Source organism: Podarcis filfolensis (genome assembly GCF_964270895.1).
Source record: "Podarcis filfolensis genome assembly, chromosome: 15".
NCBI lineage: Eukaryota > Metazoa > Chordata > Lepidosauria > Squamata > Lacertidae > Podarcis > Podarcis filfolensis.
In genome coordinates this window covers 36,509,795-36,535,383 of record NC_139618.1, presented here as the reverse complement: position 1 = coordinate 36,535,383, position 25,589 = coordinate 36,509,795, and the positions used below count along the sequence as shown (strand labels likewise).

General features: G+C 44.1%; 1 protein-coding gene across 2 annotated transcripts in view; it reads left to right on the top strand.

The window, feature by feature from the left end:
* Window positions 1-25,589, top strand: part of UNC5D (unc-5 netrin receptor D) — a 410,127-nt gene that overhangs the window by 95,090 nt on the left and 289,448 nt on the right. The window lies entirely within an intron of this gene.

Sequence of the window (25,589 nt, the reverse complement as noted above, 5' to 3'; positions counted from 1 at the left end):
CTCTTCAAGAATCACGCCCAACTTGTGGTTACTGAAGAAAGAAGATCTAGCCTTGCCCCACTCTACCATAATCATATACTGTATATGCCCTACATGAGAGTAGCACGTGGGTGCCAGTGGCTGGCAGGTCACCAGTGAGTGTGCACTGGAGGAAGGGGAGACTGGGGAGAGAGAGGGCCAGTGATTTGTGGAGAATTGTGCCTGCCAAGAGGCAAAAGCTGGAGGCAGGAGTAGCTTCAGAACTGGAGGGTGGAGCACAGGATGGTTCAGAAGAAGAGGAGGAAGAGAAAGGTCAGGCAAGCAAAAGGCCAGGTGTTCCCACACCCTCTCCTGCACCACTGTCTCCCAAATCCAAGAGCAGGTTGAAAAGGGATGAACAGAGGAAGTTTCCATGCGGTGTAGTCTCAGGCTGCATGCATGCAGCCTATTGGGGGAAGATACATAAACAGGTCCCTTCAATAGAGCATGGACCTAGGAATACAGTGGTACCTTGGGTTACAGATGCTTCAGGTTACAGACTCCGGTAACCCAGAAATAGTACCCCGGGTTAAGAATTTGCTTCAGGATGAGAACAGAAATTGCTCAGTGGCAGCATGGCGGCAGCAGGAGGCCCCAATAGCTAAAGTGGTACCTCAGGTTAAGAGCAGTTTCAGGTTAAGAACGGACCTCCAGAACGAATTAAGTTCTTAACCCAAGGTACCACTGTAGCTGACTAGATGCTAGATTGATGTGCGTAGGTATCCATAGTTGCGGAAACGGCTGTGTTTTCATTGACAATAAGGAGTCATCTGTCTGTGTGTGCTTTCTTTTGGATGAGGAGAACCCTTGACACATGTGTAGGCAAGGCTAAGAGCTCTGACACAATTCTTTTACTTAACAAAATGCATATTCTCAACAGAAAACTTCTAAGCAATTTATCAAGCACCACCTACAGCATCTCTTGCGAAATACCAGTCAGAGCAATGCTCAAAAACATGGTGACATAAACGGTTCTCAAAACCTAAGTAAAATCAGCATTTTTTAATGCAGTTAAAATTACCTGCCTGGGTAGGCTTGCCAAAACAGGCAGGCACCAAAAATAGGACAGCAAAGGTGCCTGCCTCATGTCACTGGACAGGGAGTTCCAGATTATAGGAGCTGCCATGCTAAAAGGTCAGTTCCTTACAAGTGTGGAACGAGCATCATGTTCTACAGATCAAAGCAGTTGAGTAGGTACATATAGGGTAAAGCAATCCTTCAAGTAAATTGGTCCCAAGCTGCTGAGGGCTTTATATAGTCCTTTATAACACACTGGATTTAGCCCAGTAACAAATTGGCAGGCACTGCAGATCTCTGAGCAAGCCAAGAATATGCTGACAGATTTCCACTTCTTTGAGCAACTGTGATGCAGCATACTGAGCTAACTGTAGTTTCATAGCTGCTCTGTATCAGGGTTCGAAATTAGCAGGACGCCAAGTGCATTTTGTGCCTAAAGATTCTCCATTTGCGAGCGCCTCAGAAAGTCTGGGTGCCACTTTTTGCGTCTGGCTGACACTCAAGGATTACTAAAATGTATGTGTTTTGAAGCCCCAAAGTATATGTTAAGAATAGACAATACGTCATTGAGTTTAACAATAAAGAATAAAGTGCTTTGAAAGCTGAAGTATGGTACCAAAATTTTTATTGTAAACACCAAATTAAACATGCTTAAAGATTAAACATTGCATCACTTATGTGAATTGCATATTAACTCATGCTTATCAGAGTTATAAATAAAGTGATGCTGAAACACACACACACACACACACACACACACACACACACACACAGGTGACTAGACAGTCTATTTTGGTGCCCACAACCCAGGTCCCAGAAGCCATTTGGCTCCTAGTTTTTCTACCCCAGCTTCTAACACTGGTCTGTATGAGAGGAAAGACCAAGTCACTTTTTGTCAGGCATCAATGACCAGAAAAGAGATGGCATGGACCAGTTCATAGGAGGTGTGGTGATTTTAATGATTTAGAGACTTTTCCTTGCCAGAAACATTGGGGTGGGAGATTAGAGATGCTCTCTGGAGTATGGCGTGAGGGTTTGCAGCCTCACTGGCCAAAGGAGTTGCAGAAGAAAACTAGTTACAGGTAGGTAGCTGTGTTGGTCTGCCGTAGTCCAAACAATATAAAAAAAAATCCTTCCAGTAGCACCTTAGAGACCAACTAAGTTAGTTATTGGTATGAGCTATCTTGTTGCATCTGCTATTTAATAACAACAACATTATGTTAACTCTTGTCTCAAGATGTACAACCTAAACTTTGGGGAAGGGCTGTAGCTCAATGGTAGAACATCTGCTTTGCATAAAGAGGGTCACAAGTTCAGTTTGCAGCATCTTCAGGTAGAACAGGGAAAGATAAAGTATAGGCAAAATTAATCAGGGTGGACTAGGGCTGTGACTCAATATTGGGCAGCTTATGATGTTCCTAGCTTGATGCAAGTGGTAACCCCAGAAGTGAAGGAAGAGGTGCCTTTTTTGCTGCTGATTTCCTTTTGCTTTTTAGCAAACAAGATGAGTAGGAAGAGTTTTTAAAGGTGAGCCAACACTTTTGTGTGCCAGGTGTGTTTAACAAACAATACTTACAAAGGATTATTATCATATTTTTGAAGACATTTTCAATTCCTTTGGGATTCCTTTTGAGTACTTCAATGAGAGATAATCCCAAAGTTTTATCAAGAAGTAATTCTGGTTTTTTTTATTGAAGAAAAAAGCAACAACTCCAAAGACTCGTAAATGACCTTCACGAGTTCTTCAGAGGTTGCAAGAACATTTGTTGCTGTATATGATTTTCATCTTCATGGGTACGAAGGACTTTTGTTTAATATGAATAAATGTAGATACCTAAAAACTTGACCTTACAGATGATAATTTGACTGAAATTAGTAGCCCACAATCATTTTAGCAGCCATCATAACTATTAGCTATTTATAGCACACAGGTGGCATGATAGAAAAAGAGAATCAATGTCCCTTGAAATTGAAAAAAAGTTATTTGTCTCAACACCTGGATTCAGTTCCAGAACCAGGATGTTGAAAGGAACTCTTTCCTGCTTTATAACCTCCCCAGATGCTAAGACCAGCCTTGGAGTCTTTATCCCAGGGACTGGTAACCTGGGATTCTCCAGATGTTGATAGACTACAACTCCCATCACCCCTGACCCAGAGGCATAGCAAGGTCAGGTGGTACCCTGCGCAGAATTTTTTTTGTCACCCCTCTGCCCGCGACTCCCAAGCCTACAGCGAGCTGGAGGAAGGTGGGGAGTTTTGCTGCTTGGCTGGCGGCTGGGGCCACCACTCGCTGTAGACTTGGGAGTCGAAAGTCACCCCCTTCAGGGAAGACACCTATCCTCTCCTCTGCCTGCCTGCCTCCTCCAGCTGGAAGCGCGGGCAACAGGGCAATGGCACCTGCCCATGACTCCCAAGCCTATAGCGAACCTGGGTGGAAGGGGGGGGCTTTGCTGCCTGGGCCATTGCTCTCTGCAGACTTGGGAGTCGCAGGCAGGGGGCGTACTGTATGTCACCCCCCCTTCAGGGTTGTTAGTTTCTGTTTGCCACTGTGCAGCTGCTTAGAGTCACAGGACTCTGTTTACATTCCAGACACATTCCATACTGTTGGAAGTCTCATGGGAGAGGAGACGGATGTGATGTTAGTGGTTTCCTGTTCCTTTGTTGTTCAGTTGCTCTCTGCTTTCATAGAGAGAGGATGTATTTTTCTTTGCTGTCTGCGTAACTTAGAAATAAAGCATAGCATGTAGCTCATACTATCTCATCCTTCCGCATGCTGCTGGAAACTCTGCTGAATAGGGGAACGTGCCTTGGAGCCTTATCAGAGGCTCAGGTTGTTAATTATTCGCCAGGAGGGCGATTCCGGAAGATGAGCTTTATCAGCTTGGTTGTAGCGGAGATCCTGACAAGGGTGACACCTGGTGCAGACCACCCCCATCACACCTCCTTGCTCCGCCCCTGCCCTGACCATTGGTCATGCTGGCTGGGACTGATGGATGTTATAGTTCAGTAATAACTGGTGGGCCAAAGCTTCCTCATATCTGCTTTGAGGCTTTTTTTTTTTTTGGAATTGGAGCTTGTCTGCTATGTCATACTACTGAAAGTGAATCCAGGTGATCAGACAAAGACACTGTTTTCATTCAGAAGTTGACTGTCAAGCCAGCAGTTTTTGGAATGGGGTCCTTTGCCTGTTCAGGACTTCAAAGTATTGCCTATTGTTGTAGGGAAATTACTCAACTCTGTGGCATCTTATTATGGGAAAAATCCCTCTCTTCGATTATGCCAACAGCAAATGACCTTGATATCTCATGCAGAAAATTCATCACACACGAACACACAATCGGACCCTTTACTAAGGAAACCATAGATTCCAATCCTGAGCTGTCTGACAGTTATCCATAATGAGTGATTCACCCCCTTTTATTTAGGCTCAAAGAAGGAAACTGTTCATGAGACAAAGCTGTGAGGTGGTAGCCTGGAAATGTGTGTTAAGCCACTGATGCATTCCTACCCTCCAGGCTGCAGGATGATGACTTTCTCACTCTGCTCCCCTTCTACTTTTCCTAGGTGCATCCAATAAATTTTAAATGGTTCGAGCAATAGGCTATTGATTTCTCTCTGAATTTTTCCTTCAGGTTTTGAGGCTTTCATTTTTCTTTTGGTCTTTGTAGCTGATCTTTGTATAACCCCCCTGTTTCTTCAACGTAGCAGCATGTCTGCAATCACGGGGTTGTTATTGTACTAAGTTGTACTCAGAGCAGACTAACCGAAATCACTGGACCTAAGTGAATCATGTCTGCTAATTTCTACTCTGACTAATGTCAGGTGCAGCCAGTGAGCAAGAGTACTGTGAGTATCAAAGGGTTCTTTCGTTCTTTCTTTCTTTTGTTCTTTCTTTTTCCTGTGTTTAAAAAGAGACAATGAACATCTTAATCCAGTAAGAATGATTGGTTGGTTGTCAGTCGCTTTGGGTTGCCCTGGGCAAGGCCTGGCCTTCTTATATAGCTGGGGTGGTGTTGATGGAGGAGAATCCCAAAGCCCAGCCTGAGCAGAGCTGATCATGTGAAGAGTGCCATACACATTTACAACACTATACTTGCCACATGTTCCCCTGTGCCCTTATAGAGAGATGTGCAAGTATCACCCACCCACCATCTTGATTCTCCTCCTTACATGGACACCTATAACATATAAAATGCTGTAATACAGACACACTAACTCTATAGGGCTGAGGTGTCTTCAGCCCCCTCAGTAACTGCTGGCAGGGGGCCAGGATGCCGTAATGTTGAGGGGGAAGAGGAGGTTGGGTGCGGAGCAGAGCACACTGTAGGCTCCCCCTGAGCTTGAGAGGGGAGGAGCCACTGGCCACTGAAGCCAAACTGTGCCAGCTCAACGCTTGGTTGACTCCCAACAATGTGACATCACGTATGATGTCACACACATGTGACGTGTGCCAGGCCCCATCAATCTTGGATGCAAGATGGCTCCTGAGCAAAATATGTTCCTGCTTTTAAAATTATCCAGCTTCCATGTGCTTTCTATTATATCCAAGGGAGCAAACTTCACAGACATTTGAGGCATGTCATTGGGGACAGACTCCTTTCCTTCCTATCTGGATAGGTTATTTTCACAGTGGTAATAATAATAATAAAACAACAGAACAGTGGCTGAAAATGCTTATTGCAGCCTCACTACATCCAAATGCAAAGACAGAGTTAATGGTAAAAAACAGAAATGCAGCAGTGCAAATCCCAATTGCAGTTGAAGATACCATATGTTTTTGTGTGCAAAAACACCTGCATCTGTTAGCAAAATCTTGCTTGTTTATAGAGACTTGGTTGGCTCATCTGAGTTCAAATTTGTATCCTTCCTAATCAGGTTGAAAACTATATTCTACACTGAGGCACTTTCCCCTGCATATGAAAACACTTTTGTATACCCACCCCCTTTATTTGAAGTGTACAGCATAAATTGCATAAAAGTATCTGTCTGGCTTTCTCAACTGTTTTCTGCAGGCCTTCAATTTGAATACAGAATGCCAATGGTCAGGGATGATGGGATTTGGAGTCCAGCAACATCTGGAGGGTCATAGATGCCACACTACTCCCATAACATGTTGAACAAGAGTCCAGACCATTTCTATTGAGATCCACGTGTGTCTTAGATGAAGCATTGGAATGATACCAACATTTCAAAATCCACATCAGCAGCTTAGTTGGCATCCGCCTGTCTTGAGAGTCAATGGAGTATGCCTCTGGGGGTGAAGTTTAACTGCTGGAGAATCATAGTAATATAATAATAATAATAATAATAATAATAATAATAATAATAATAATAATAATAATAATTTATTATTTGTACCCCGCCCATCTGGCTGGGTTTCCCCAGCCACTCTGGGCGGCTTCCAACAAAGATGAAAAATACACTAAAATGTCACATATTAAAAACTTCCCTGAACAGGGCTGCCTTCAGATGTCTTCTGAATGTCAGGTAGTTGTTTATCGCTTTGACATCTGATGGGAGGGCGTTCCACAGAGCGGGTGCCACTACCGAGAAGGCCCTCTGCCTGGTTCCCTGTAACTTGGCCTCTCGCAGTGAGGGAACCAGCAGAAGGCCCTCGGAGCTGGACCTCAGTGTCCGGGCAGAACGATGGGGGAGGAGATGCATAGCACCTGCAGTGGCTGCAGAGACGTGTAACGTGTAACTGCTGCCTCCTGTGTTGTTTTTGCTGCATTAGCAGCACTGAAGTGACTTCTCCAGGGCAGTGGCAGAGCTTATGCCCACGCTGCCCAGGGCGGGCGCACTCCCGAGGTGGAGCGGGGCTTGGAGGGTGCCCTCCCGTGATTCCCACACCTACTGTGAGCTGTCAGGGGAAGGGGGGAGCTGCTGTGCCGCTTTGCCGATTGTCACCCCCTCCCCAGGGATGACACCCAGGGTGGTGTCCCCCCAAACCCACCTTTCTCTGCCAGTGTTCCAGGGCACAAGACTGGGCAGTGTGTGTAGAGGTCCTGGGCTGCCCAAATGATCAGCCTTGCTGGTGTGATCCAAGGGAAAACCGAGCAATACATTTGGCACCAGCTTGATTGCAGAAGTTGCCAGAAGGAGGAGTACAAGATGCCATTCAACTTATGTGTCCCCCCACCAGAGGTGCTACCCCTCCGCTAACATCCCAACAGCTGCAGTATGAAATGGTAGGCTGTGTAAGGGGAGAAATCCGATTCAGTTAGCATTGAAAAGTGAACTTACCCAAACACAGCTACCGTATTTTTTGCTCTATAAGACTCACTTTTTCCCTCCTAAAAAGTAAGGGGGAGTGCGTGTGCGTCTTATGGAGCGAATGCAGGCTGCGCAGCTATCCCAGAAGCCAGAACAGCAAGAGGGATTGCTGCTTTCACTGTGCAGCGATCCCTCTTGCTGTTCTGGCTTCTGAGATTCAGAATATTTTTTTTCTTGTTTTCCTCCTCCAAAAACTAGGTGCGTCTTGTGGTCTGGTGCGTCTTATAGAGCGAAAAATACGGTACCTTTCAAAATCTTCATTCATCAACATTTTGCAATGCCAAGGTAGCGTGCGCTGATATGCACTGACTATTGTAAAGTGTGCCTATGAATGAATAATTTGGGGGAAATAGGGTGAAATGCTTTGCAAAAATGTGGATACTTGGGGAAAGTAAAAAAAAAAATAATGTGCAGAGTAGGAGAAAATCATAAGGAAATGATGACAAATTTCCATGAGGACTTTAAAGTGAAATCATAAACTTATGTAGAAACGTGGGAAATTGATTTTAGGATTGGAAAAATGAGAGAGAAAGTAAAATGGACATGTTTGCCCATCCCTTATGTGCTGTGCTATAGTGTGCCATGGTGCATTTATGTTTACATACATTTGCACTAAGGCTGAGGTGAACTGTTGTTTGCTTGGATTGCTATTTTATGTTTTGAAATAAATTGGCAATAGGTTATTTAGTGTAGCAATGCATTGCTGTGCATCCCTGCTCTTGCATTGTGAGCTGACTTGGGTCCAATATCAGTGTGGGAAAAGGATGCACAAATTAAAGTAGTAACAGGAATAAGAGGAAGAGGATCTCTCCACCCTCCCCTCTGAAATGCATCTTTTGGAAGAACGATAGCTGATGTGCTGCCTCCAGGTTTTGTCGGACTCCTAACTCCCATCAGCCCCAGTCAGCATTTCTAATGGGATGAAGGGAGCTGTAGTTCAACAACTTCTGGAGGGCATCATGATTATAACATCGCAAAATAGGATTTCCCAAAAGCAGAAATAGGGACCATGACTTATCAGGAACAGGTACCAGAAAAAAAGAAATCACCAGTTCCCAGTAAATAAGGCTGCAAAGCTATACACACTCAACCTTGGGAGTAAGTTTGTTGAAACGCCATAGAGCAACCTTCACTAACTTGGGTTTTCCAGATATTTTAGCAGTCCCAACTGTCAAGGTGGTATCTCCTCTTCGCATTAACACTCCGGCAGTCAGATGGGTATTGACAGTCTTTATTACATATGTACAAGAAACAGCTACAGTTCAGGATTACGCGTCTGAACCCGTTGAGTCAGATTCAGGGAGTGGCTTCCTTTGATTCCCGTGCCAACAAAGTAGGCGTGGGAATCGCGTGAGACTTCTTTGATCCTTACGTTTCATTTCCCTCCTTGTCTGTGCTGATGTGAAAGGCCCCCTCCCTTCCAGAGTCTGAGCTCCCTTCCCGAGCCTCTGGGCCAGCAGTTCTCAACCTGTAGGTCCCCAGATGTTGCCAGACTACAACTCCCACCATCCCTGAGCTCTGGCCTTGCTAGCTAGGGGTGATGGGAGTTGTAGTTCAACAACATCTGGGAACCCACAGGTTGAGAAAGGCAGCCGGTTGAAGGGCTCTGCAGCATCCCTGAGCCTTTCTTCTTCCTGGCTAATCTCCTCCCTCTCTTCCGCTTCCTCTGTCTCTGGGCGGTTGAAAGGTTCCACAGCATCCCTGAGCCCCTGCTCTGCCTCTTCTGCCACTTGCTCTTCTGGATTCTCCCTGACACCAACCAACTCAGCTATGTTGTCTGGGACTGATGGAAGTGAAGAGCACCAGGTAGCAAAAACTGCCACAAGAGATTAGACACACATAGGATTGCACTGTGAGACAGTTGGAATGCATGAGAGTGGCTGATATTGAAATGTTTGGAAGCAGAGGTGCTAAATTGAATAAAATATTGGGGGGGGGGGCAGGTAAGCCCTGCCCTACAGAACTGATCACAAGACATGGCACACACACAACACCCAAATGGCAATTTCCAACCGTAAACTTTGTGGGGCTCTGGCCCCCTCAAATGTTTTATTGAGGGGCGGCTGCAAAGGGACCTTGGCCCCTAGGAGTTAGCTGCTATCTTAGAAAGGGAAGTAGCCATCTGAAGCTGGAAGGATCGCTTTTTAAGGTTACTTAGGCCATTTGTTCTCTTGTAGATGTGTATACTTGAGCTGATGGCATTTATGTTGCACATGGAGCATCAATATGGCATAGTGGTTATAGTGTTGGCCTGGAAGACCCGGGTTCAAATCCCCACTCAGCCATGCAACTCACTGTGCGACCTTGGGCCAGTCACAATGTCTCAGCCTAACCTACCTCACAGGGTTGTTGTGAAGATAAAATGGGGAGGAAGAGAACCATGTTTTTCTCTTTGGAAGGTGGGATGTAAACAGAATAAATAAATACCGTATTTTTTGCTCTATAAGACTCACTTTTCCCCTGCTAAAAAGTAAGGGGAAATGTGTGTGCATCTTATGGAGCGAATGCAGGCTGTGCAGCTATCCCAGAAGCCAGAACAGCAAGAGGCATTGCTGCTTTCACTGCGCAGCGATCCCTCTTGCTGTTCTGGCTTCTGAGATTCAGAATATTTTTTTACTTGTTTTCCTCCTCCAAAAACTAGGTGCGTCTTGTGGTCTGGTGCGTCTTATAGAGCGAAAAATACAGTAACTCTTTTGTATTTCGCTCTGTACTTTAGAGTGTGGTGCATTGCACAGTTTTATTTTTTGCCTTCTTTCTGGTCTGTTGACGGTAATGATTTAATGGTGATATCCAAATGTGTGCAGATTGCCTCTTAGATTTCTCCTGGAGAACTTGGTTCTCACCCACTGGCCCCTTGTCCTTACCATCTGGTGTCGCCTGTATGAGACTAAGGCACACAAAACAGGCAATGTCGTGGATGCTCTTGTAATTTTTTGCAGACGCAGTTCAGCTTGGGCTGTATGAATATGCCTATATAAGGCTTTTACAAATCTGCACTCGACAGCAAACATTTCTTATTAAACAACCATTTCTTTTTCTTTCTTTCCTTTAAAAAAAAATGCTCTCCCTTGTTTAAAAGCTAATATTGTATTTCTCCATGTATGGCAGCAGCAGCAACAGCAGCAGCAGCTGTCCTCCTGACTTCAAATACCAATTTAGTTTCCAAGGTAGGGGACTGCAATATATTGCAGATTCAGTTAAATTCCTTAATGGAGTGCTGGATAATATTGAGCTGCTTATCTGTCTGAGACAGTGTTAGTCTACTATCTGGGATAATCAGAGGCGCGCACACACACAGCTATTCAGACAGATAAAGAGCTGTCTTGAATGCCAGCCTCCCTGCTCCAGACAGAGCCATTCCAAAGGTCTTGGGTAAGCACATGGTTGCCATAGAATGCACAATACAAGAAGTGCAGAGATGTCAGCCTTCAAGGTATGGAAGCCACATTCAACCTAATTATTATTTTTTAGCGCTCCATTAGTTTCTTTTGGTTATTCCAGAAAGCCTTCTCTGAGAATACCTTTCCAGTATGCTGATGATGCTCTGAAAGTTCTTTAATCCTTGACCAAATTTATCCCAAGTTTACCAATGGGCAGGTGAAGCTTTATTTTATTTTTATTTACTAACCTTAAGGTTGGAGGCGTGCTCCAAAGGGCATAAACAAGAAATTTTGGGTGGTAACCAATGAACATATCCTTTTGCACAAGGGGGCTTTCTCCTCTCTGCCCCACCCTTCCATGTTCCTTGTACCCTCTGAAAGGTTGAGGGACCCCAAGACACATTTAGGGAGGTACCTAAGGGAGGAGAGTGGAGAGAGTTCCATTGTGCAAGAAGCAATCATCATGCTATTTGGGACATGTTGCTCAGCAGTACTTTGGATACAAACCACAGTCACTAGCCACAAGCATAGGGTATAAACTTTAATCACTGGTAAGATAGTATCTCTTCCTCGTCGTCCAAATGTGCTTCCAAAAAATTGAATATTATTATGTGAATAGGTGACTTGTGTGCTACAGGCAAGTGATGTGTACAAAATGGCATATACCAGGGTAATGTTTGCATGTAAATGCATGTATCCATGAAAATAACATGCTAATAATACATTACATTAGGGGAAAGTGATTTGCCCCTCCCCCCCCCAAAAAAAGCATATTAAGCAAAATAGCATGCAAAACTATGCATAGTAGAAACAAAAAAATTTTTTTCCTTCCAGTAGCACCTTAAAGACCAACTAAGTTCTTGGTATGAGCTTTCGTGTGCATGCACACTTCTTCAGATGCATGCACACGAAAGCTCATACCAAGAACTAACTTAGTTGGTCTTTAAGGTGCTACTGGAAGGAAAAAATTTTTTTGTTTTGACTATGGCAGACCAACACGGCTACCTATCTGTAACTATGCATAGTAGGAGAGGTTTGCACTAAAATGCAAACAAAAATCACAAACTGATAGGAAATGTGAAGAACAGAATTTGCATTTGGGGGGAGGGAGGAGAAACTTAGAGGAACCAAAACTGACATCTTTGCCTGTCCCTAGGGATGGGTTGTGGCGGTGAAGTTAGCCTGCCAAAGCACACTCTCCCCCACCGTCACGTCTATGTAAGCCCCACTCAGAATACTTACATGGGATTCTCTCTTGTGATTTTCCAGTGTTGATGCAAGAATGTGAAATGAAAGAAAGCCAAGTCAGGTAACTCTGGGGCCTTCATTGATCAGGCCCAGGATTTGCAGGTGGACCCACACCACAGAATGCCCTCCCCTGCTTTATAAAGGTAAAGGTACCCCTGACCATTCGGTCCAGTCGTGTACGACTCTGGGGTTGTGGCATTCATCTCGCTCTATTGCCCGAGAGGGCCGGCATACAGCTTCCGAGTCATGACTAAGCCGCTTCTGGCGAACCAGAGCAGTGCACAGAAACACCGTTTACCTTCCCGCCGGAGAGCTACCTATTTATCTACTTGCACTTTGACATGCTTTCGAACTGCTAGGTGGGCAGGAGTTAGGACTGAACAACGGGAGCTCACCCCGTCGTGGGGATTCGAACCGCGACCTTCTGATCGGCAAGCCCTAGGCTCAGTGGTTTCGGCTACAGCACCACCTGCGTCCCTTCCCCTGCTGTATATCATGGAATAAACAAGGGGGGACATTTGTGGCTCAGTGGGCCAGATCCTAATCAGGATCAGCCTTGTGGGCCAAATTTGTCAGGTCCTTTCTCCTGCCCACATGAAACGATCATTTGAGCACGGTTCCCAAGAGCCTGGCAGCCGGCTGGTTGTTGCGTGCCTGGGAAGCACAGCACAAACGGGTGTTTCTAGCCCTGTGCTTGGCACTTTGGGGATTGCTGAGCCATGGGCTTGCAAAGTGTCTCTCTCTCTCCTCCACCTTGGGCAGGATAAAGGAAGAAGCCTGTATTTTACAGGCTTTCTTTGGCTATTTGTGCTTTTCTCTGGAACAGGTGAAGAAGAAGAAGAGGAGTTTGGATTTGATATCCCGCCTTTCACTCCCTTTAAGGAGTCTCAAAGCGGCTAACATTCTCCTTTCCCTTCCTCCCCCACAACAAACACTCTGTGAGGTGAGTGGGGCTGAGAGACTTCAGAGAAGTGTGACTGGCCCAAGGTCACCCAGCAGCTGCATGAGGAGGAGCGGGGAAGTGAACCCGGTTCACCAGATTACGAGTCTACCGCTCTTAACCACTACACCACACTGGCACTGTGGTGCACACAGCCAAAGTTAATGGGATTTAACGCCCACTTTTACGCTGGTGAATGGCAGTTAAATAATGTGTTGGGAGCAGCCAATGCAAACCTGATAGTAAGAGCTGTTTGGCATTGGAATGGACTCCCTTTGGAAGCTGCTGGACTCTCTTTCCTTGGAGGTTTTTAAGCAGAGGTTGGATGGCCGTCTGTCAGGGATGCTTTAGTTGAGATTCCTGCATTGCAGAGGGTTGGACTAGATGACCCTTGGGGTTCCTTCCAACTTTACAATTCTATGATTCTATCTGTGATCTCTACCATTCTGATTGGCTGCTGACAAGTGGGTGTGGTTTGCGGAAAATGCGCTCACAGACCAAATTGGATTCCCTGGTGGCCCAAGATTGGCTCAGAGACCAAAGGTTCCCCACTCCTGAATAAAATCAATTCTCTGCTACCCCATTGCTCCCCCAAACTATCTTCCCCTGCTTCCTTTGCCGCTGTCTTTTCTCCCTAACAACAGATTCTACTGGCACACTTGAAAGCACAAAGATGGGAGGGGGAGCATGATCTGTGTTATGACACTATGTGAAGAAAATGCAAAGTTTTCAAACTGTTGTTCTATTCATTGTGTGCTAGTTGGGCCCAGGAGAGCATCTGTTATCTCCTTCAGATGATTATGCAAATATGTCTAAATATCTGAATACCTATTCCTACTTTTTATCCTCTAATCTAATGACTCCCTTGACATGGTACTGTTTCAAATTATCTTCAGTGAGTAATGGCTTGCATTTAACATTTTATATCAAACCTGTCATATAGATCATTTTCTGTAATATTTTACATAAATTAGCAATCCTTCCCTCATGGCACGTATGGTATCGCCCGTGGGGTTTTGCGAGATTAGAAGTGCAAGCAACACAATCTTGGTCTCATTTAGAGCTGAACAAAATGGACTGGCAAAGTCTGAGTCACGGAGTGCATGTTAGTTACAGATAAATTGCAATGCCATCAGTGCAGGGCATTTTATTTTGTTTTTATTAAGTACAGCTCTGAATAAAAACGTTGGCACATAGTTATTGCTTGCAAAAGGCTGCCCAGTCTTTCTTACCAAATAGCTGATGCATATCTGTCTGATATCAAATAGTCTTAAGCCAAAAGTATATGATACGTTAAATGATGCACAAATCACACACAAAATCACTCTTGATCTGGATTTTGACCACAACTCACATGGAGGGGATTCGTCTTCCCACCCTGTGGCCCATGCTCTTGACAAATCATGGTCTTGATTGGGAGGTGTGGGAATGTTCAGGGAGGCAGGAGAGGATATATTGTTTATTAATATCCTTCCTAACTTGCGTTTGCAAATTCCTTTACTTAGCAGAGTTTACATTCCCTTTTTAAACGCACAGTGGATAGCTGGTTGGAGGCTTGTGTAAGCCTCTCACTATTAGGTTCCTGGTAAGTTCCCTTATATCCCCCTTAAAAGAATAAACACATGGCAACCTTATTTAAAGTCAGTAAAAGGAGTTTACTCACATCATCAATTCACAGTTGGATCCCTGAAGGCAGACTTAGTTACAAAGTATATACATGTGGATCTATCCCATATGGAGATAATCCCAGTGTCGTCTGTTGGCTGAAAGCTAACAATTCTAGCTAAAAAGCTGCTCAAACGATGGAGGAAGTCAAAGAGAGAGAGAGTGCTGCATTCCTTGTCCTTTTGTTTTACTTGGACAGGTAAGGTCATGCCCACCTCTAGTCACATGCAAAGGAAGTATGTCCCAGCCAGGAGGAAACAGGAAGTTTTTGACTGGCTGGACGAAACATTCCCTTGCATGTCCACTCTAGGAAAACAAGGAATGTTGTACTTGACTGCTACTTATGTATCACAGGAGGGTCTGTGGCTCAGTGGTGGAACATCTGCTTTGCATGCAGAAGGCCCCAGGTTCAATTGCTAGACCCCTGCCTAAAACCCTAGGGGAACCATCTCCACTCAGTGCAGCCATTACTGAGCGAAATAGACTAAGGCAGTTTCCTGTGTGCCTATATTTCTCTCTCTTTGCCAACTGTCAGGGTGCCAGCTGTAGGGGGCAGAGCCCATTTGGCTCCCCCTATGTTTTGGGAGTTGGGGTTGGCCCCCCACAATGTCTGGAAAGCATGGAGGTTCCTTGTCTTCTTCCTGTTGCTGTAGAGGGGAAGGAGGGTCAAAGCAACCTCCCGCTGGAGGATCCAGTGGCCATCAAAGCCAAGCAGCTACTGCATTCGGCTCCTCCCAATGTTCTGACACGTGTGACTCCCCCACCCCAAATTGTCCTCATAAGCTGATGCCTCTGGCAACTGCTATCCATCCTGGCAGGAAAGTTGGCATCTTGAGGTGAGTAGCAGCTAGGGGCTGATTGCCACAAGAAGCGTGTCATGAAGGAAAGGATTAACTGCTCTCTCATGCCCTACAGTTCTAATCATGAACCCCACTACTTGTTCTTGGTTAAAACAAAAACAAAAAAAACCAAACACACTTTAGCATGTACTTATTGTCTAGTTTAACTCAATATAGGTTGACTTTGCAGTTTGCCACAGATACAGACTCAGGTTCTGCACACTCTTGCTTAGTTTATATAAGGACGGCTTTGACATTTCAGACTGTGGAATGAATTTGCAGATGGTCTAAATGACCCTATTTGCTAGGGTCAGTTGTTATGCACTAATACCTGTGCACAAAATTGAGGGAACAATCGTGTAGGCTCAGAAAAGCAACAAACAGATTGCAAATGCATGCCTCTGATTGACCCACTTTGAAATTGGTTGGGGAGGTTGCTAAAATCCTGTGGTTAATTCAGTGCTTTCCTGGGGGAATCCTGATTGGCTAAGTTGGGGTGGAGGAAAAATGAAGATGCAAAGGAGCCCAATGTCCAATCTAAGCTACTCCTACAGAAACAACTTCAGGAAGTCTCCAAATGAGAGTCAATGTAAGTCCAAGGAGCAGTGGATAAATTGAACTAAAGCTTTAGGAGTTTGGCGGTTCAGAAAAAAAATACAAGGAGGGATGTGCCGACCCAGTCTTCATGACTCTTCCGTTAAAGCAGTCTTCCTTTTTTAAAAAAAATCTCCAGCTCCATCATTGCTTATCTCTAGTAAATGTCACTGAATTTCATTGGACTTGCAGCAATTCAATAGGCAATTTCACACAGGCTCTGTTAAAACATTATTCAGTTGTTTTTATTAAGGAAACTCTTATGGTCAATTTAAAATCCAAGAAGTGGTGAAAGGATTTCAACAATTCTGTGTGTCTTATTGTTGTGATCTTTGCTTTGAGAATGGAGGTGGGGCTCACAAAGAAGTCCAGGGGAATAATAATAATAATAATAATAATAATAATAATAATAATACCCCGCCCATCTGGTTGGGTTTACCAGAGCAGGGCTTTGGGGGGAGGAGATCTAGGACCCCACACAGCAGAACGTGCAGGAAACTGGGCTAGCTCATTGCATTTAGAGCTAAGTAAGACACAAATTAGCACCTCAAGAGAAGTAAGGATATAAGACCATTTTAAGGAAAGGAAGTATCACATATTGCCATCTGAAGGGCGCAGCCCCCACCCCAGTCAGATGGTTATGACCAGAGTCTAAAATTCACTAAGTGCATCGCCAAGAGAGTCCCTGTTCTCTTCTGCTAAACATTGAAAAGGTTGAACGTTTCACAGTATAGTGCTTTAGGACTGAATTGAGAATAATCTGTCCGAAAATGGGTAGACTTGCAAATAGGCACAATGATTATGGTAGGTTAGCCCAGAGTGAGGGTTGATTCATACAATATGTTTGGCATGGTAAAACAAGGGTTGGCTCAGTCCATTTTCCCTGTTTAATAGAGTACAGTCCTCTGTTTGAAGGACCATCTGGAGACAATCCTACATTCTCTGTCTTGAAGGACTCTTTTTGAACAAGTTGCCTATTTGAAGGGTGGACTCATCAAAGTTAGATTTAAATATAAAAGGGTCATGAGAAGGGTGGATCCTGAGCCAAAGACAGGCGGTCTCCTTTCATCAGGTTTTGCCTCCATGGGGTAGAAGTGAGGAGGCTGACAGGTCTGGATGGATTGTATGTAAGAAGTTTAGCAGATGTTGGCTGGCTGAGGGCCAGAGTGAAGCTGGTAACTTGCATTGGGTGTAGCCAATCCATAGTGGTAGTCATTCTGTCTTCGTTGCTCTGAATGTGCACTGCTGGCAATTTGATAGTTTTTTATTGTTTCAATTGCCTTGTATGAAATTAGTGACTTTTCTACATACATTGTACCCTGCTCTGGGACTGATGATTGGAGGGCAGGTAATTAATACATGAATTAAGAAACCTGCACAAATTATGAGGACAAAAGTAAATTCCCTTGACCCTCGGAGTTCCTTCCAGTTCTACAATGATATGATTCTACGGTAATGTCTCAGGCTCATAACTTGTGTGCACTATGATAGTGTAGGAGGAGATGAATCACGAATAACTAGCATTTTGACTATGACCTATTCACTGTAAGTGTTTTTAACTCTTGAAGAAGGCTTCACACAGGAACAATCACTGGGGCTGATGCTATGAATCACAGGAAGGCAAAAAGACAAAGGAAGACTTTGTCTCCATGCTTATGCCTTTAGAAAGCTGATGTTTTGCTGCTGAGGGTTGCAAAAGAGAAACCCTGGTACTATTCAGCTAGTGAACCTGCTTCTTTTTCAGCAAGGCTCTTCTCCCCAGCCCAAGTGTACAAAGGGAAGCTACTGAGAGATGCTCCTTTACGTTTGCGGTACTCTGGACAGCAAGCGTACTATTGTACGACTCCTCACAACATCTATTGTTTCAGTTAAGTGAACCATCTGTAGACTGTTGGAACTGCGACAAAGGATATGAATGTTGGTGCCGTCATCCCTGTGATGGTGCCCATGATAAGGAGTATGAAATGTGATATCCATTTCATGTGGTGCTGTGATGGTAAAGGCCATGTGCATAAAATTTAAATTGGGTGTGTAACCTCAGGCCGAGCGGGGGGGGGGGGGAGGGCAAATATTCAGACCTCTGACCAACCCTCATGATTCTCCCAGGCCATGCCCCTCACCAGCTCTGTTCTTCACACTCCTTGGGTGTTTTTGCCAGGCTGAAATGTGTCCTTGAACCATAACATTGCATGTCACCTGCCTGGATGGAGAGAAGGGGTGTGATAAGAAGAACTGCTTTACTTTTCTGTGGCTGGAATATAGGCTTCCATATAAAAGTAAGTATCACATTTTTGCCTCTTCCCCTGCCCGCTACTGACTGGCATGCAGGCCCTGGAAAGTTCTCCATGAGGGAATGTCGCCCCCAGGCTGAAGAAGGTTTCTCACCCATGATTTAAATTGATGCTACTACAATGGTACTAGATGGTACTAGATGGAAGGAAAGCGAGTTTTTCCTTTTCCAGTTCTCACATAAATTCAGTTGTTTAGTGAAACTCTAGAAAATGACTGTGTCTTGATGCTGCAAAGCCAATGTCTTTTCTTTGCAAAATATAGTGACTATCAGTTGTTTCCTGCATCTAGACAAAGCTAGAGTCAGGACTGTAGAAGGATAGCAACAAACACAGCCATAGATTTTTGCATACAGAAGGTCCTAGGTTCAAACCCTGGCATCTCCAGTTAGGACTGGAGAGCCCCTGCCAGATAATGTAGACAGTAGTGAGCTAGATGGACTAAGAGTCTCACTCATTATAATGCAGATTCCTTTGTTCCTAAACTAACCTGGTTCATATTGCCAAAGGCTAATGCCCTTGCTAATGCCCTTGCTAATGACCTTGCAAACAAGGTCATATCTGAAAATATCTGCCAAGTCTTCATGGCTAGGTTTTGTCCCACCCCTGCCTCACTCTGTCCTGAAATCTGGTTGCTTTTCCTGAATCCAAGAAGGAAATAAATAACTGTTGTACCCCTTCTTAGTACAGTTAAGCAAGTTATTCCATTCCATTCAGGGGAAATCAAGGCAGCAGCAGCTGTGGGGAATGTGGGGCAGCCTAACTAATAATTTTAGACTAGGGCAGGAAAGGGGAACCTGTGGTCCTCCAGATGTTGCAGGACTCCTGTGTCAGCTTTGATGATCATCCATCATCTGTGGCCATTGGTCTTGCTGGCTGAAACTGATGGAGTCCCATTCTGCCTTTCAGGTGGGAAGGTTGGTTGGAGGAACAAAGGGCCTGGCTTGAAGAAGACTTTGTCTTGAGGAAGCCTATTGCCCTTTTGCACTCTCCAGTTAAAGCTGTAAAATCCTGGGTTGAAAGAGGTTTGAAAAATTGATCACAGGCAGGCTTGCTACCTTTTTCTTTTTTAAATCATCAAGGCTTGGAGGGTCAATTGGGGGGCAGAGGGAAGGCCAGCCACTCTAATAAACTGACAACATCGGGGTGGATTAAGGATAATTTTAAAAGCATTAACTTTTTGCTTCCATGGTTTGTGTGGGTCTTCCTCGTTATTATCCTAATAAATCACTCGTGTGCATTTTAAATCACTCCCGACTGCATTATATTTACAGGAATATTGCAGTTTAACACTGATGTTTCTGCAAGGGTGAGGCTGCATTTAGTTGGCATAGGAAATGAGTTGGCATCCATCCCAGAGAGCACTTTTTCGGCCGCTGATTAGTGTATGTAAAGGTGCCTTAAACCATCAGATTATTGCTCCATCTTGCTTGGTGTTGCCTCCATGGACTGCCAGCTCTCCAGAGTTTCAGATACAAGTCTTTCTGAAAAGGTTGAAGGTTTGACCTGCTGCGTGTGAAACATGGGGTGCTGGGTATCCTGCATTGCCTTTTATGCAAGGGTGTTTTTGGAAAATGTTTGGGAACAGAATCTGATCAAGTCCTCCTGCCCAACCATAAAAGACTCATGGTGGAAAGCTGGTGTGTTAGCTTGCCCTCTCTGACTCCACGGCTGTTCTGAGGGTTTGTTTTAGGATAAGAAAGGGGCATTTAGAGCCTATGGTTGGTGTGATGTGCAGTTGAGCAGCCTCCCATTCTGACCCCCTATCCATTGCAGGTTTTTAAATATATACCTTAGGCCCTGGAGGGTATTCCAATCCTATTTTGAATTCAGTAAGACTGAGTATCTTCATGGGTAGAGACTCTTCCTAGTCCAGACGTTTCCCCTGCTTCTCATCTCCTATATGCACACACTTTGACTGTGATGATAAATAGATTATTAGATATATGCATTAGTTGCAAACACATTATATTATTTTAACCTCCCTGGCATCAGCCATTTGGGTGTGTGAACTATTGGAAGTGCTTAATATAGTTATAGAATTTTTATGTTTTATTCCACTGCTCCTTCTTTTGGTAAATTCTCTCCACCCCTTTTTTTTATTTAACCATTACCACCCCCTAGCTTTTCTACAGACCTCAACCTAGCTTGGGATGCAGGTGCCACTGTGGTCTAAACCACAGTGCCTAGGACTTGCCAATCAGAAGGTCGGCAGTTCGAATCCCCGCGACCGGGTGATCTCCCGTTGCTCGGTCCCTGCTCCTGCCCACCTAGCAGTTCGGAAGCACGTCAAAGTGCAAGTAGATAAATAGGTACTGCTTAGGTGGGAAGGTAAACGACGTTTCCGTGTGCTGCTCTGGTTCGCCAGAAGCGGCTTAGTCATGCTGGCCACATGACCCGGAAGCTGTACACCGGCTCCCTTGGCCAGTAAAGCCAGATGAGCGCTGCAACCCCAGAGTCGTCTGTGACTGGGCTTAACAGTCAGGGTTCCCTTTACCTTTACAACCTAACTTAATGTGAGTGACAAAGAGAGTGAAATGGTGTGAGGGAAAGCAGCAGGCAGAGAGAAAAGGAATGTGCCGCCAGCATATTAGAATCATAGAAGTGGAGAGTTGGAAGAAGCCAAGAGAATCCTCTGGTCCAACCTTCTGCAATGCCAGAATCTTTATGCCCAATGCAGGGCTCAAACCCGTGACCCAGAGATTAAGAGTCTCATGCTCTACCAACTGAGCTGTCCAGTTGGCCTTTGACAAATATATATATATATATATATATATATATATATATATATATATATATCCCAACCTCTGTACTAAAGCATGGTTTAGTGCAGAGCTGGAGACCTTTTTGGCCTAGTAGGCCAGATCTTTATTTCTCCACCCCCCCCCCCACCTTGTGGGTGAACTTTGACAGATGGGTGGTGCCACCCACATGTCAGTCATATAATGCCATAATAACATCAGGCAGTGGATAAGTACCGTATTTTTCACTCCATAAGACACACTTTTTTCTTCCTAAAAAAGCAAGGGGAAATGTCTGTGCGTCTTATGGAGTGAATGCGTGGTCCCTGGAGCCAAATTGCCCAGGGGCAAAAAGCAGATCATGCTTTTTTTTTTTTTTTTTTTTGAAAGAGGGAAGTGGGTGTTGAAACAAAGCCGCTGATTGGCAAGCGATAGGGAGCGAGATAAGGGACGCTAGCAATAAAGGAGGCTGCCTGGGAGGGGGGAGGTAAAAGCCCATGGATCCTCAGGATTTTTACATTGGGTCACCCCAAATTCACCATCAGATCACATAGCATGTCCATGGCTACAGCCTGCACCAAAAAAAATCACACATCCACTGTTGTGTGGGACCGCAATGGCGCAAAAATGTGGTTACAAAGCACAGATCCACATGGATCCTCAGGATTTTTGCATTGGGCTACCCCAAACTCACTGTCAAATCACATGTCTGTGGCCACAGCATGAACCACAAAAATAATACATCCACTATTTTGTTCAGAATATTTTTTTTCTTGTTTTCCTCCTCTAAAAACTAGGTGCGTCTTATGTTCAGGTGCATCTTATGGAGCGAAAAATACGGTATATGATTCTGCTTACCTTTCAAAGCTGATCTGTGACATGAGGGGCGGGGTGGGGGAGAGAGATCTGTGCATTCCTTGCCATGAATGTGCTGGAGAAGCAGCACCCTGCAGGCCTGACTCTCTCTGCTCACCAGCTGATGAATGGAGGGTTCAGTGATGCTCTCTGCAGGTGTCTGCTGTACCCTGCCTTTAAGCTGGCATCTCCCAGCAACACCATCTGATTGACAGGTGGGTGTGGCTTTGGGGAAATGGCCTTGGGAACAAAGTTAGGCCCTCTGGTATGCCAGGACAGCTTTGCATCTTAATGTGTCTAATAGGTAGGTAGGTAAGTTTAGGAACTCTGTGTATTGCTACTTTTGATGTTGTTCTGCATGTTGTTCCTTCTACAGAAAAGAAAAAGTAGGATGTAAATATTCAAATTAAATGAAACAAAGTATTTGTATTAGGGCTATATTTTATTAATGGATAGGTTAATCAACTAAAGCCTTAGCTGGTGAAGTCTGTTTTTGCCGAGAGGAGCACTGAGTTAAATACAGCATTTAAAATTTAAAAGCTATTTCAGTTCAGGTGTGTTGTTGCAATAGGGAATAAAAGAAGATATTAAAGATGACCTTTCTTGCTAATAATCAGTTACATCATTTCTGTTTCCTTGATGGAGGGAGATTATCTCCAAAAAGCCCTTATATTGATCTTTTGACAATATACAAATGTATATCAATTTAATTATTAACTGATTGATCATTTAAAAGGAAGATGCTTAATAAACTGAAAACACTATAATTGGTTGACAAGCCTAATTTATATAGAGCTACGTGCTGTTACCTCTGCAAATACCAGCTAATTAACAAATGCTAGGAGTACAGATTTTTTCCCCTCTCCAATAAAACGTTTAATAGCATAATATCAGTGCTATTAATCCCTTAGAAACTCTAAAGGCTTTGGGGATTTAATTTGGGTCTGAATAAAGTGCTGAATGAGACAGTATTCAAGGTAGGGAACACTTTTCCTTTGTATGAGCAAATGCTAATTTCCCATCAAATATAAACAAAGTGGAATTTAAATGAGTTCATGGTAAACACTGCACAGCAGAGCTTTTCAGCTGATACTAAAGGGAGCCAGCCTGCCTCACTGCAGCAGAGTTACAGACTTAAAGCTCTGCCTAGGAGCCAAAGAGGGGGCCATAGCTCAGTGGAAGAGGACAAGCTTTGCATGTATAAGATCTTAAATTCAACCTCCAGTATTTTCCAGTAAGTGCGGAAGACTCCTGCCAGAGAGTCTGGTGATCCAGTGCTGGCCAGAGTAGATAATTTCTGTTTTTGAGAGTTTCTTACAAGGCTGGGATGGGGGGATGGGCCACATCTAAAAGGCTTTTCAGGCATTTGCTTGCATAGATGAGGGCTAAACCTCTGCAGAGGGGTGAGGGCACACATGCCAGCCACATGGCCAATGTCTCCCCATGCAATGGTCTCCTTCCAGGCTGCCTTTGAAGGTTCTGCTTGCTTGTAGATAGGGATGGGGGAGAAATTCTCAGGAAAGAGGCAGTTTGCTTCTGAATACCAGTTGCTAGGAACTACAGGAAGAGTGCGTGCACATGCTCTGATCATGCTTGCAGGTTTACCACAGACATCTGGTTGGCCACTGTGAGCATAGGGTGCTGGACCACAAGGGCCATGGGCCTGATCCGAGAAGCTCTTTGTATGTTCCTATGCATACCCTCCAACATTTTCTCTGGTGGTGCATGCCCTTCTGGCTTGCACTCTTTATAAAGACTTGAGGGATGAGGTTATCACCCCTCTTTTATTGTCCATTCCAGGTCGCCCAACCACTGCCACATTGTCCTTTCTCTTGGCAGATCAAGAGGAGCAGGTGACAGCAAAGGTTGCAAGGTTTTTAGCTGGGGCAATTAGAATAAGATCCACTATTTGACTATTGATTCAAAACCCTAAAATGTATTTTATATAATTGCCTTTTTATTTCTATTTTTTGTCTATCATATTGTTGTTTTATTGCTATGGCCGATAGCTGATGCAAATAAAAAATCATTCATTCATTCATTTCTCTGATGAAAATGGGGACATTGCATTCTGCATCAGGAACATAGCTGTCAACTTTCCCCCTTTTTTAAGGGAAATTCCCTTATTGCGAATAGGATTCCTTGAAAGAAAAGGGAAAAGTTGACAGCTATGATCAGGAAGATAGCTCCTGTTGCTTAGAGCATGGTGCATGTTTGATCTTGTTACGCGCATATAAGTAATATTCGTCATGTACACCTGTCACCTTAAACCAATGATTTTTTTGTGCAAAGTACCTGAGCAATCTCCCCAAAATCATTTGAAGGAAAGGGCAGCTGACTTTTTAAGTGCATGTTTTGTTCTGTCTTTGTGATTTTGTATTTTACTTTTACCAGTAACTTTTTAATGTCACTGTTTTACTCATTGGTAGTCCATCCATTATGTTTAATAAACCATATAAAACTAGAACAGTGCCCTCCTTGTTGTTGTTGTCTTTTACAATGCAATATTATTCTGATAACTGTACAGGGGGCAGTTTCATACTTCACTTAGATGCGACAGATGCTCACATCAACTGTGAGATGGTTGGTAAGCTAATTCTGGGGAGCACATAGGAATTAAACTGAAGGACCTTCTTGTTGTTTTTGTTCAGTTTTACGCTTAGCTAGAAGTGGGTCTGACATAACAAAATTGTCCTTTAAGGCACTGCTTCTTGCATAACCCATCTATATTGGTTGCATTATTCCCATCTAGGGGAAAGAGAAGCCCCTTCATTAATTTGCTCCCCATGTTTAAATAATATGCATATAGGAGAGCAGAATGTTCTTTGAATGAATAGAGCAAAAATCTGAAAAGGACACGAGAAGCCCTATTGCAATGAGGAGACAATAGCTAATGATTTAGGGTGATCATTTACACATCAGCATAAAGTAAACATAACAAAAAATAACCAAAGAGGACACTTTTGCATAAAAAATTGTATATGGCTATTGTTATATTTGCATACAGATTAGGAATAATTACTATAAATAGAAATACAACACATTTCACTATAGCAGGGAAGATTGTGGCCAGATGACCTTCGTGGCTGCTCAGCCTGCTGCCCAGATAGTGCTAACTATATTTGCCCACAATCTGTTATCTGCGTTTTGAGTCGTGCTTGTGTGTCCACTCCTGAAATGGGTTTGGTTGACCAGCGCATGAGACAGGGACTTGGTGGTTTTGACCCCTCCCTTGTGGAACCCTCTTCCAGTTACATTCATTCGATGTTGTAAATTACGCCATTCAACAAGACCTTTACAATCTTTACATCTTTACTCTTACCTTCCCTTAAGAGCATGTTGACTATCAATTTCAGTATCTCTCATGGAATATATTTGTTTTTATCTATAGTTCTTCTGCTCTATCTGACTTTCTGTTTTTATATATATTTACATTGCACTGTCAGTATAAATTGCTTCAGGGGGCAGGTGTCAAGGGGCAGCAGTTGCACTCCTCTCGGCATTCCTCCTGAGCTCCCTAGCCATTCCTCTTTAGCCTACTGCCCTTGGAAGGACACTATCCCATTGGTATTACAGAAGTAAGATTCAACTGCCAGGAAGGGGCACAATCTTGTCCTTTGCCTCAGTCACCAAAATGGCTTGAGTTGGCTCTGTCCTTCACCCATTGCTTTTTGAAGGCTTAACTCTGAAATAACTTGAATGAATGGCTGTTAGTGAGCAATGCCGAGCCT